The sequence below is a fragment of the Cydia splendana genome, unplaced genomic scaffold (assembly GCF_910591565.1).
Source record: "Cydia splendana unplaced genomic scaffold, ilCydSple1.2 scaffold_47_ctg1, whole genome shotgun sequence".
Lineage (NCBI taxonomy): Eukaryota > Metazoa > Arthropoda > Insecta > Lepidoptera > Tortricidae > Cydia > Cydia splendana.
In genome coordinates, this window is record NW_026946890.1 from 951,188 (window position 1) to 965,662 (window position 14,475).

A 14,475-nucleotide genomic window follows, 5' to 3' on the forward strand; every position below is an offset into this window, starting at 1 on the left:
GTATTATTCAAGTCGATTAAGCATGAGATATTTACACAAAGTGTGAATAAAATTGCACTTTCAGCTAAAGATGATAAACGTCTGATTTGTGACAACCAAATATCAACAAAAGCTTGGGGGCATAAGTGGCATAACTCAATATTGTTTAATAGATAAGTTTTAGAAACTAGAACTACAAATGTAACTTAGTTTAAATCTATATTTAAATTTTGTATTAGTTACGACTCTACGTTAGACTCATTAGAGAAGTCCTACGAATTGTCAATTGTGTATGAATAATTTTGTATATATTTTTTTTAAATATGATTTTAAATAAATAAATGTTTTGTCTCATCATGTTGTTGTTTTCATTTTTATTACCATTTTCTGATCCAGCATGCATAAGAGCTAAACAAACATTAATACTTACTACAATTGTTTACCACACCTCTATTACCATCCTATAAATTCGATTTGTATTTCCTATGGCTGTTACGACTGTTATGCATGATGAGACAGTAATTTTCCCGCACACCTAAGCTTCAATCTACTTATGTCATAGATACCTACATGATGCAATTAATAAAAGTACGACAGGTTCGAAACTGAATCAAAATATGTTGTTTGAGGTATGCACGTGTGAAGTTATCATATAGCATTATTGCGCATTCGAATTTCGCTGAGTTATGATTTGTAAACCTTTATAAGTGCGTTAAATTGAATTCTTCTAACACTTGGATAGCATAAAACGCCGACAAATATTACTCCTGACAATCCTGAACATCAACCTTGTAAGTTACTTTTTCTTACTTATCTTGTTATATTATTTACAAACTTAAGCCATTTCAATTAAGATTTTATGAAATTGTTTTTAATTTCACTTGCGAGCCATGGTCATAAAAAGATCAAACATAAATAAGACAAACATCAAAATTTACATTTGTGCATCGTAGTTTGTCTAGAATCGTAACACATTCAATTATTATATGTTACTAATTTTTACGGTTTCTATTTTAGATTTTTCAAAAATGGCAGACAACGAAGACACTCAAATTGCATTTTCACAATACGCACAAGAGTTTGAGCTACCCCAAGAATTTGATGATAGTGATTTATATAAAAAAATTAAGAAAACCATTGAAAACCCTAAAGCCAAGAAACGTAATAAAGTCAGCGTTAATAATAAAATAGTGAAAAGGAGTCTAGGACATCCACCATCTTTCGTGATAAATAATGAGGCCAGCAAAGGCAATAAACTGGTGAAAATTCAAATAATCGACATCAAAGAAGGCATAACGGATCAAAACGACGAGCAAAGCGAAAATGTATTACTGAGCGCGCAGTATGTTGCGAGTGCTAGTTATGATGAAATTATTGATGGCACAGAGGCTTTAATAAATAAAATTTAAAAAAAAAATTGCGGTTACAGTACTAGTTATTAAAGTTGTATTTTAATATTAAATGATTAATAGATATTATGTGAGTACTTTGGCGTTTTATTTATATATCATATTCATACTAACTAATAAGTTTTTCTTATTCAGTCAAATCAAAGTTAAAAATTAAAAAAAATAACAATCAACCACTATGAAAAACTTGTTAGTTGGTAATAAGTAATATTTATATAGAATGGTATAAAAAGAAAATTCTAATAAAAGTAATAACCAACAACCAACCAATAAACACAACCAAGTAATAACCAATTTTAAGAAATACATTTTGGATACAAATTAAGATTAGATTCGTAAATTGTCTAAATACCATTTTTTGATACATATAACATTTCTAACCGCACAACTTTTCTTATGATATACACAATTATAAATACACTCAGGCAAACAATATTTTTTATACAGCTCTTGTAAATTAGGTACATTTTTTTCACCTAACTCTAAAACGGTACAATTTGGATATAAATTTTTAACCCATTGAACTTTTTCCATACCTTTCACATAGATCGTTTTATCTTTTATATGGGTACCAATTAGTCTTTTAAATTCTTTATAGTCAACATAACCCTCGTGCCACAAAATACCTAAATGTTTTTCTACCCATCTTATCTGCCTTTTTTCACTTTCCGTTAATTTAGAAAATGGAAAGGGGGGTTTTATTAAAAAAACTTGTGTGTATTCCAGCATGCTGTATGAAAATTCTTTGACAATAAATTCGTTTTCTTTTGTTTTAAACCCTTGAAGGTCTACAAATATATGTTGCATTATGATATTTATGATACTTTTTTCGTAATATTACTTAAAGGCTTATATTCAAATATACTGTCATTTAAAATAAGACAATAAGCTGCGGTGTTCTTTGGTATATCTGATTCACACTCCAATTCAACTCTTACATCTACCGAACCGGTTTTCAAGGCTTCGTTTTGACGAGAACAGTTGATAACAAATAAAGGAGCTATATCTTTAAAATCTTGAGGGCTTAGCAACGGCGCTTGTAGACGGTTATAATAAGACTGCTGAAATTTCGCATACTGTTCGTATAATATAGCAAACTTTTCAGCCGAGAAACTAACATCAAAACTTTCGTACGGAAAGTAGATTGAATTCAAGAAAACCTTAACATCTCTCAAATTACAGTGATCAAATTGTGTTATGTCTTTATCAGCATGATTTTTTCGCTCTGTTTTCAATCCGATTATAACGTAACGGGGCTTTTCAATTTGAGATGACGTTTTGATAGACCAAGAATGTTTTGACGTGTCTGGCAAGAGCGGATATTCAGACAAATCCCAAGTCCTAAATGCTACCTGAATGGCACGATCTCTTTCCAAACATTTGAGTAAGTTTAATCTTTCCCGATCAGACACTTTAACATGAGGCATGCGCCATACTATTTTAGATATAGTAATATTGTCTATGTATTCATTCGCATTTAGTTTAACGCTATTCAAAATAGTGTTGGATCTTAAGAGAATAAGTTGATGCTTACAATTAATAATGATTTTGTTATAATCCTCAGCAAACCCTAGAATTTTGTTTAAAGGTATAGACACAGAAAATGTACCATGCGTGTTTTTTGTTCCGTTGACATTAAATCCCCATAACTTAGACATGGATGCTTCCAGTTCATTCATAGATACAAGAGATTTCATAGTCGTGGTAACTCCTGCGTTTTTTATTTTATCAATTTCAATTCCATTTAATTCATATCGAATATCTTGAAATAGATGAAATATGGGGTTATTCGTAAAAAGAATACTTTTTACCTCTGCTTTTGTTTCTCTATTGAATGCGGTTATAGTACCTTCTATGTATAAAGAACTTGCTGATGGTAGTACGTAAAGATCTTGCTGGTTAATAGGTATACGTATTTCATCGTTAAAATTAAAACTTGTTACGTACGGCTTATAAGAATGATATTCAAAGCTCTCGATAGAGTTGTCAACGGCAAAAGGTTCTGTTAAATTTAATATACTCATTTTAATAGACCTAGGCTTTGAAGGAATTGCTTATTTAGTTTTGTAAGTTTCACTTTAGGTCTTCTTTTCGTGATTGCCTGATGAGTACTGGTAACGTTTTTAAGGGAGACTGAAGTTTTATTAAAGTCTATAATTTTTTTCTTAGATGTAAATATATCTGAATCTCTTCACCCTGTAAATTAACTAGATTATTATTGTGACGTCCAGGCTCCGTTGTGTACTGGGTGATCAAATGAAACAACTGTTATTGCTCGTGCACTCCGCCAGCCAGTGCACGCCATGACACTTCTCCACGGAGTGAAGCTAGCGGGTAGTTGCGTCGTACTGTTTATTGTGTAATCGTCACATCTTTCCCTTTTTATAACGATTTATTTATTTTACTTTATATATTTATCATGCAACAATCGTTCAGTTTATCGTATTATCTTATACTCGCTAGGTTAATTTTTTTTTCCAATCTAGGTATACTACCACCGGTTCGGAAAGGTTAACCTCAGATCCGAGAAGAACCGGCGTAAGAAACTCGGCGAGGTGTGGATGTATTCATTTTACAACAGTTAAATAATAAATATTTTCCAACACTAGCAAGCCTTTAAATCTGTAAAACTATTATTTTACTTTTACAATTTCTTCTTAGGTGTCAGTCCCTCTCCTTCTCCTATTTGCAGTTTTGAGTTTATTATTCAATTGCTTATAACTCAAAGATTTACTTTAAACGCCTTAATTACTACATTTTCCTTTTGATGCTTACACATTTCCAGGTATTTCCATTAGCATACAATATAATATTTTACTAATTAATACCTATTTCATGATTTAGGTACAATAATATTGTAAGCTTGCCAAGCGTCTTGGACATTAGTTACTTATTGGCAATAACTGATTGACTCAGTTTTACTTGTCTTGTATAATGTTAATATATATATAATGCAATTTAAAATACTTGTAGATAATCCAAGGTCAAATAAAGTAGGAATGTTACATTCGTTGTAGAGATACCACGTCAAGTATGATTAGTTTTACTTGTGAATAGGTTAAGCAAACAATAATCTATATAAATAGATTTATATATTATTAATTTGTTAGGTACCTACTAAGATTTACCTGCCTATTTGACCATTATTATTATTAATTGCATTGCATACATATCTAATTATCGTTCTTTAATTATAATACTTGAATAATATAATCTTGACATCAATTAATCCAAATATTTATTTTATTCATTTTATTGCTCAAAAAGTAACACAGCAAATATAATATCGAATGTAATATTATTCTAGCAACTTACTTATGCGAAGAATCATAATTACAATTTATGTTATGAAAATAACGTAACACTTTACTAATTGAAAGCTGATTTTTCAATTGAATTGTGACCAGTAAGTATTGTATTATTATTTCCACAATAATTACTGTCAGATTGTCACATAAATATTATTATTTGTACTTATACACTTTTTCTTCGGTTTATTTCAATTACTTGCAACATATTTTATAAACCTGAAACATAGGTATACACCTTGTATGTCTGCTTCCTATATCCTGCCATTGGTAAGTATGTCATTTAACTTCAATAAACATCTTCCAACGAACTAATGGAATTCCATTATTCTAACCATGATCCCATGAAATACTGAGTACATCAGAGTACAGTTCGAATGTTTAGGTACTTTACCATTTTATCGTAACGTTTAACGTTTCTAAATGATAAGACCTAGGTTTTTGATCTCTTGAGTCTTAGTGCTCAATTAGTACAATAAATGTGTACTCTTGGGTAGATCAATGAAGTGGTTCAAGCTACAACTTTAATCTACTAGTTTTACTTAATTAGTTAGCCTCAACAAATTAAACATCAGGCAAACTGTCATTGAGAGCGATCAAAATCACGGTTAATTCGAATACTTATTGTTTTTGTTTTATAAACCTACACACAGTATTTAGTTACTTGTTTCTGTTTTGATTTAATGTATCGGTTCTGAGACTATGTATAATTTCTAATGTATGTATTGTCTCAACCGCATACCTAAGAGTTTTGGCATCCTTAATTATTGTAAGTTTATGCATGTGACTGAAATAAGGAATTATATTTTCCGGTAAAGTGCCTTTTTAATTACACTTAATTATAATTAGTCATCACATCACACACATCACTCATCTTCATCTGAGTAGGTGTACCTAGTACCTAGGTAGTTAAAAAGGGACTTCGTCATCTACACTGTTAACCGACAAAAGTCGTATGTCTATTTACAAGACATTAGGTTAACTGCTGGTCACTAGAGTTTTTGCTGTTAGTACCTTAGTCATGGTTGCCTTGGGTATAGTTTCGTAGTTTAGTTAAGTAAGCAGTGCTTCCTCACCGTGTAAGGCTCCCCGAATCGCCACTTCAGTTTTTACAGCATTGACTTTAGGTACTACATGACATGATATATTATGACAGGCCCAGCGTCTATTTACGTACCTGTTGTACTTGGGTTTGTAATTGAGCTTTGCCCTGATTATTATTCTATAGAATCATGTATTCCGGCTCTAAAATAGATTGGAATTGGGATTTATTATATGAAAACTGGGTCATATACGATTTTTAAGAATTGTATATCCTTATCTATTTATAGGTTTTATTTGGGCAGTTTAGGCATGCCTCTGTGTTCCACAATTTCCACGGCTACTTACGCAGAATGCATTATTACTCTTATCCTGGTCACCTGCTTGTTTCTCTTAAACTATAATTTAACCTGTCTTCTAACTGTTCCAACAGGATTGCTACAACAATCTTTAACCGGAATACCGTCTAAGTCGTCGTATAATATATTTTTATATATACTTTGTTCGTTTTTATTTAGGCTGATACATTAAGTTCTTACCCATACGAACATCTGCAAAATGCAGTAAATATATGATACGGGTATAGGTTAGAAGAAGGTTAAATTGTAATACTTTACAGGAAATGTTTTCCAAGTGGCGTAATTTTTTTTTTGTATAATTGTAATCTACCCTGAATCTACATTAGTAGATATACCTATTCCCGAGGCCATCCATCTATACCTAACTGGAAAAGTAGGCAGAGGCACTAAACTGCTTATTATATAATTTTGAATTCAATAAATACATTACATAATAGGAGGTCACTCTATACTAACATAATGTCAGTTTATGACTATTTTGCCTCCCTATTAAGTTTTGGTGGGCTAAAGAATCCGTCTAATGGTGGTATCTAGGACATTTTGGATGACCTAAAACAAGATATTATCGTTAGTACCAACCAACACTATATCGCGTCAGTTTACTTTTAAGTACTATGTTGTACTAATTTGGACGACCTATAACAAAAGGTCCTATCGTTAGTACCATAAGTACCGCCTAACAAAATCGTTGCAGTTTTAATATTTTCGTATTATGTACAACCGTACGTCACTCGTTACACCGAATATCACCTCGCACAAAATGTTGTATTACTTGAATACAATCGGCAGCTCGGGAGGAAATGGACAAATACGGTAGCTATTAGGTTAGGATTTCCATACCTTAGGTTTGTTTTTTTTTTCCGCCACCGTTACCTTTCCTTTCCGTGATTTTTTTGTAATATTTTACCCTCGTCGCCATCTGTGACGTCCAGGCTCCGTTGTGTTCGGTGGTGGAATGTCATCGATCCCAGTGCGCCCTCACGAACGGCAGAGAGGGTGAAACGCCGGAGTGGGTTTAGTGGGTAGGGCCAAATTCTCCCCCTCTCTTGTCAGGAGAGGGGAAAGGAGTGGCGAGCCCCACACACCGTGCGTAAACGCATTCCCACTCCGTCAAAAAAAAAAAAAAAAAAAAAAAAAAAAAAAAAAAAAAAAAAAAAAAAAAAAAGGCTCCGTTGTGTACTGGGTGATCAAATGAAACAACTGTTATTGCTCGTGCACTCCGCCAGCCACCCGCACGCCATGACAATTCTCCACGGAGTGAAGCTAGCGGGTAGTTGCGTCGTACTGTAAACAAACAATAAATTGTGTAATCGTCACAATTATTACCGTCTAAAATTCTTATCGTGATTGAATTTAAGCTGTTTTGGGTTACAGGAAAATAAATAACGTTTTTTGGCGTTTCTATAATCCTATAACCAGGTGGCACATTTGGTACAAACTCGTGAATAATATGACTAGGTTTTCCGTTAACAAATGATCCGCTCACTATGTCACATTCAATGCGGACTATAGTTGTTGACAGAATGGAGACAGGATAAGGAGATTCTGTTAATATATTTGCCATAATGGATTCAAATCAAAATCAAATCAAATCAAAAATATACTTTATTCATGTAGGCCTAGCAACAAGCTCTTATGAATCGTAATTAATCTTAATCTAATTATCAGAGCAATGTATTGATGTTAATATTATTCCATAATAAAATTGGATTATTATACATATCAAATTTAACACTAAGAATTTCACAAAAGGATCGTCAAACATTAACAAGATTGTATAAAAAAAGTAAACCCTCCAGTGAATGAACACCCCCCAGTGAATGAACAAAATCACGTTTTTTGTCTAAAATAAGAAATATAGCAATTTCTACCACTTGTCGTATTTTTTTTCTTATTAACAACTCTATTTCCTATGCAATTTCAACCCCTGCTAAATTTATTTTCGACCAGTTTGAACGTGACTGGCGTTTAAAGTTTACGTATTTCTGGTTTTGAAGTTTTGTATGCAAAAATTATATCCCAGATAAGAACAGTGTACGTTTGGAGCAACATATGAAGTGCTTATTTAATGTTTACCTGTACAAAGTTTGGTTATTTGGTTAGATTAAGAGTTAAACCTTCTACAAATGTACACTTCGTCGACGTATTATGTGATTAAGTCATTATTTTTTATAGTTCCAATACTGGCTTATCAAATGTTCTGAAACCAGTAAATGAACGGTGTGTTCATTTACTGGTGTCGTCTAGATATAATTTTTTTTCTAAATTTATGTGTAAACGAATTGGTATTTAGCTTGTTTTTTGTGATCCTGCATAGAAAATGATTCTGATTCTTTCAGCCAGTATTGGAACAAACAAAATTTCTATAGTCCATTTACTGGATTTTTCATGCCTATGTATGAACAATACAACATTTGGGGTGTTCATTTATAAGATTTCTACTAATTCTATGTTTGAACAATGTAACCACGAACAATGCAATGACAAGTTTATTATTTTAAGCATTATTTGCTGTTCCTAACTTTTTTCATCAGAATATGCTGATTGTTTCTTATTTTAAAGATTGATTCTCTTTTTCTTAATAATATGTAATAGGTTCTGGTGAATAACCATTATTTTATTACATTCTAATCTATTTGAAATCAATATGGAGGGGATAAAAATATATGAACGCATTCGCTATACCTACTAAAATAGAGCTGGAAACGTTTATAGTGTTAAAAATGTTTTTTTAAAGCTGATTAAAAATATCTAAATGATGTTCATTCACTGGATTTTGCGGTGTTCATTCACTAGTTTTTATGTTCATTCATTAGGATTTTGGGTACTTTTTGATTAATTCTGCTATAACTCAAAAACTATGAAAGTAATAAAAAATCGCAGAAATTACTTTCTTACTTATTAAATGAGGATTCATTAAATTGCAGATAATTATTGAAATTATTAATGAATGCTGAGAAATGATTTTTCAAACTTGGATAATTCCTTAAGTGTTCATTCACTGGAGGTCTTACCCTACTAGTCTAGAATTTCTAGAATAAAATCTAAATGTCAAAAAAAAGCATAAGTAACAAAAGAAGTAGATAGTATTACATCGGAATATCCATTTCCTCATCAATAATCAAATATACCTAATAAATAAATAATCATTTCGAATAACAATTAATCCCACGTTGTAATATCATTCATGTATTCTTGTGTGGTATAATAAGCTTTAGAAATAAGTTTACGCTTTACATAATTCTTAAATTTATTAATAGATAATTCAGTAATATGGTTTGGAAGTTTATTATAAAATCTTACACAATTACCCATGAATGATTTTTTAATTTTATGGAGCCGAGTGAAGGGCACTGCGAGCTTATGTTTATTTCTAGTATTAATATTATGAATTTCACAATTTTTCCTAAAATTTACAATATTTTTATGTACATACAGAATATTCTCATAAATGTATTGACAGTGCACTGTCATTATGTCAATTTCCTTAAATTTATCTCTAAGTGAGTCTCTATGGTTCATTTTGTATATTGCTCGAATAGCCCTCTTCTGCAGAACAAAAATGGTATTTATCTCTGAAGCACCGCCCCACAGTAAAATACCATATGCCATAATGCTATGGAAGTAACTAAAATATACTAATCGAGCTGTTTTCACGTCAGTTAACTGACGGATTTTGCTCACTGCAAAAGCTGCAGAGCTCAGTCTATTCGAAAGAGTAGCAATATGGGGACCCCACTGGAGTTTAGAATCTAAAGTTATACCAAGAAAAACTGTACTATCAACTAATTCCAATTCCTCATCCTTCACAATGACACTTGTTTGCACATGCCTTACGTTACTACTAGTGACAAACTTAATACATTTAGTCTTTTTCTCATTTAACAATAAATTATTAACATTGAACCAATTTACTACTTTTGAAATGGCATTGTTTACATCATTGTAAGCTTGTTGCTGTCGTTTGACTTTGAAAATAAGTGAGGTGTCGTCTGCAAACAATACTATATCATGGTGGGTCTTAACAAGGAATGGCAAGTCATTTATGTAGATAAGGAACAGGAAAGGCCCCAATATTGACCCCTGTGGTACATCCATAGAGACCAATGACCCAGGTGATCGCTGTCCATTCACATCGACCCTTTGTATTCTACCATTTAAGTAGGACTTAAGTAAATTCAGTGCCGATCCTCTAACTCCGTAATAATGAAGTTTCCTGATTAATGTTTCATGACAAACACAGTCGAAGGCCTTAGATAAATCACAGAAGACACCTAAAGCATCTCGTGACTCCTCCCAGGCATCGAAAATATGCTTAATTAGCTCAACACCGGCATCGGTTGTTGAGCGACCCCGTGTAAAACCAAACTGCTTATTATGCATCAAATTATTAACGTTAAAATGTCGTACTAATTGAGAAAGAACTAATTTTTCAAAAATCTTGCTAAATGTTGGTAGCACAGATATCGGTCTAAAGTTAGTGGGGTCAGAGCTGCTACCAGATTTAAATAAAGGAATTACTTTACTATGTTTCATTAGATCAGGAAACTCGCCGCAATCAACACTGTTTTTTGACATTAATTGATTTAAACGCCTTTATTACATCTGAGGTACAAACATGTTCAAAATGAAGGTCTCCACAACACTCTGGAGCGTTATGTTTTAATAATGTAACAGCAGATGAGGGTGATGAATTTAAATCCTTAGTTGTGGATACTGGTACCTCGGTGAAAAATTTTTCAAATTCTGTAGCTACTTCTAAATTGGAATCTATAATTTTGTTATCAATGTTTAGTTTAAGCTCTTTAATTGTGTGTTTAGAGCGACCAGTCTCCACATTTATAACTTTCCAGGTTGCTTTAACAATGTCGGAACTACTTTTTATTTTCTGACTTAGATAATTTCGCTTAGCTATATGACAATCTACTTTAAACTTCTTCGAATACTCCTTCACATGTTCTTTAAATTCATCACTCTGATTAAACCGCCGTTCCTCATATAAGGCATACAGTTCACGTCTTCTTTGATGTAAGTCTGCAGTAGCCCACTCACTAAAAACTGATGCACCACTAACTACGACCGATTTTGAGGTGAATATCGCATTATAATGATCCATAAAAGTGTGAAAGAATGAATTATACATACTATTAGGACTCATATCGGAAGACAAAAAGGGTAGCGCCTGAACTGCTCTGATCTGATTCTGCTCCGAAACCAAGTAAACTACCGATAGAACTTTCTTTATCAAAATAAATATTTTCAGAGCATAAAATAGATGTTTTTAATGTATTATTATTGCATGTTAATGTAAACGAGCATTCTTGAAGATGTTCTTTGAGGTAATCATCAATATCTTGAAGTTGATATGATCCTTCCGGAATTTTAATTACTTTGTTTTTACCATAATAAAACTTATTATTTCTGTTGTCTATGTTGGGAATAGAATTAAATGTTGATATATACAACAGACCGCACTCATATTCACCATCCAGTTGAAGAGCTGGTGAATGGTTTGTTATCAGAGTAGAAGATGTTCCAGTTATAGACAAAGTGAAAGACATCGTGAGAACGATAAACTGTTTATTGTGTGAGGGTATTTAAACGGTTATACCAATATTGTTTTAAGTATTTTAGACATAAATGACCGCAATTGGCAGTATTAAACTTTTGGTACGTGTTATAATTATAGTAAATATCGATTTTTTTTAAATACATAATTCTTTAATTCTAGCGGAGGTGGAAGGTCACCATAACTATTAAAATATTCACAATAATTGTTATCTTTAACGTAGGCTACCCAGTGTGTACCATTGTTTTTAGAACTATCCAAATTAACAATTCCACATTCTACTTTTTTAGGACTCTTTGGTAAACTATCTCTCATATAAACTCCCCGGAGATGTGGAATATCAGATGAGTGTTTTAAAATGTCAATATTTGAAAGCGCGCGCCTGGGTAACATGTCATTTAGTTTTTTGAAATTTTTAAACATAATCCTTTACCCTTTTTATATGCTTTAATATGTAACCCTTTCCCTAATGCAATTGATTCCATCATCTTGTTATGCCGTTCTGATTCAGCAATTTTTTTTCTTGCAGCTTTGTAATCACCTACAGCTTTGGCAATTCCAGCAGCTCCTCCTGCTAATGATCCTAACGCAGAAAGCCCCGCAAAAATAGGTATTCGCGGTAAGAAACCTCCAGTTTTGGGAATTGGTATTAAACGAGGTATCCGTACCTTATTATTGCTATTAAAAACTTTTTTTGCAGCAATAAGTGCCCGATCAATTATATTACAACCTTTTGTTTTTGGTTTCTTTTTTAATTCAGTGCGTGTCTTAGACACAAATCGTTTAAAGGGTTTTATACCCGCACCGGCCCTTATTTTAGATTTCATCACTTTACTAACTAACCATGAAACAATTTTTTCTCCTTTTCCTGCATCTTTCGACTTTCTTCTTTGTTTCGCCATTTCGTATAGTTCTAAATCAGCCCGATGTCTATCAGCTAAATCAGAATATCTATCATATGCTATGTCGTGTTTCATACACGCATTATCTAGCGCATTGATTCCTTTATCACCTCTTTGTAACCTTTTGCGCAATTTTGTTCCCGGTCCACAATAGTTATAACCAGGTAAGTGTAATTCAAATGGTAAATTATTAATAGCGCTGTTTAAGAGTCCTCTTCCTTTCATATAGAAGAAGAGAAAGTATATAAATATAACTAAACAACGGCATTTTTATCAATCCAACTGTTTTCACTATCATTAAGCCCTAACCATTTAACATACAACTTTCTACCCTTTTTTTAATAACTTTTTCTACAAGGTAAACGTTTGGATAGTTGGTTTTCTGAAGTTCTTCTTCATAAAATGTACCGAGTATAGTAGTGTTTCTGTGCTGGTCTTGAATGTGATACGTCACAGGTTGAGTGCGATTCACATGTTTAATAGTGAAAAGTTCTGTTGACCAATTAGGTGTATAACCTTTTTGAAAGACGCTTTTATACTTGCTAATGCGTACACAATCCCCTATATTGAATTTGTTCAATTTATGACGTAAATTAGATTGCGATTTTTCAATATTTTTTGATACTTCAATTTCATTATCAAAATTTACATCAATAGGTTTAAATTTTGTTGTGCGATGTACAGTTTGATTATAAGATTTTACTACATCGTCTAACGGTTTACCAACCCATTTATAGTTACCAACTTAACTAAAATATTTATAGAGTTTGAACTTAAGTGTTTTTATTAGCCTTTCAACAATAGATGCCTTCGTAATTGAATACGTTGAGTAATGATTTACTGATTTAAACTTTCACGATTATTAAACATTATCAAACTACATGTGACGTCCAGGCTCCGTTGTGTACTGGGTGATCAAATGAAACAACTGTTATCACTTGTGCACTCCGCCAGCCACCCACTCGCCATGACACTTCTCCACGGAGTGAAGCTAGCGGGTAGTTGCGTCGTACTGTTTATTGTGTAATCGTCACATCTCTCCCTTTTTATAACGATTTATTTATTTTACTTTATATATTTATCATGCAACAATAGTTCAGTTTATCGTATTATCTTACACTCGCTAGGTTAATTTATTTTTCCAATCTAGGTATACTACCACCGGTTCGGAAAGGTTAACCTCAGACCCGAGAAGAACCGGCGTAAGAAACTCGGCGAGGTGTGGATGTATTCATTTTACAACAGTGAAATAATAAATATTTTCCAACACTAGCAAGCCTTTAAATCTGTAAAACTATTATTTTACTTTTACAATTTCTTCTTAGGTGTCAGTCCCTCTCCTTCTCCTATTTGCAGTTTTGAGTTTTTTGTTCAATTGCTTATAACTCAAAGATTTACTTTAAACGCCTTAATTACTACATTTTCCTTTTGATGCTTACACATTTCCAGGTATTTCCATTAGCATACAATATAATATTTTACTAATTAATACCTATTTCATGATTTAGGTACAATAACATTGTAAGCTTGCCAAGCGTCTTGGACATTAGTTACTTATTGGCAATAACTGATTGACTCAGTTTTACTTGTCTTGTATGATGTTAATATATATAATGCAATTTAAAATACTTGTAGATAATCCAAGGTCAAATAAAGTAGGAATATTACATTCGTTGTAGAGGTACCACGTCAAGTATGATTTTACTTGTGAATAGGTTAAGCAGACAATAATCTATATAAATATATTTATATATTATTAATTTGTTAGGTACCTACTAAGATTTACCTGCCTATTTGACCATTATTATTATTAATTGCATTGCATACATATCTAATTATCGTTCTTTAATTATAATACTTGAATAATATAATCTTGACATCAATTAATCCAAATATTTAGGTATTTCA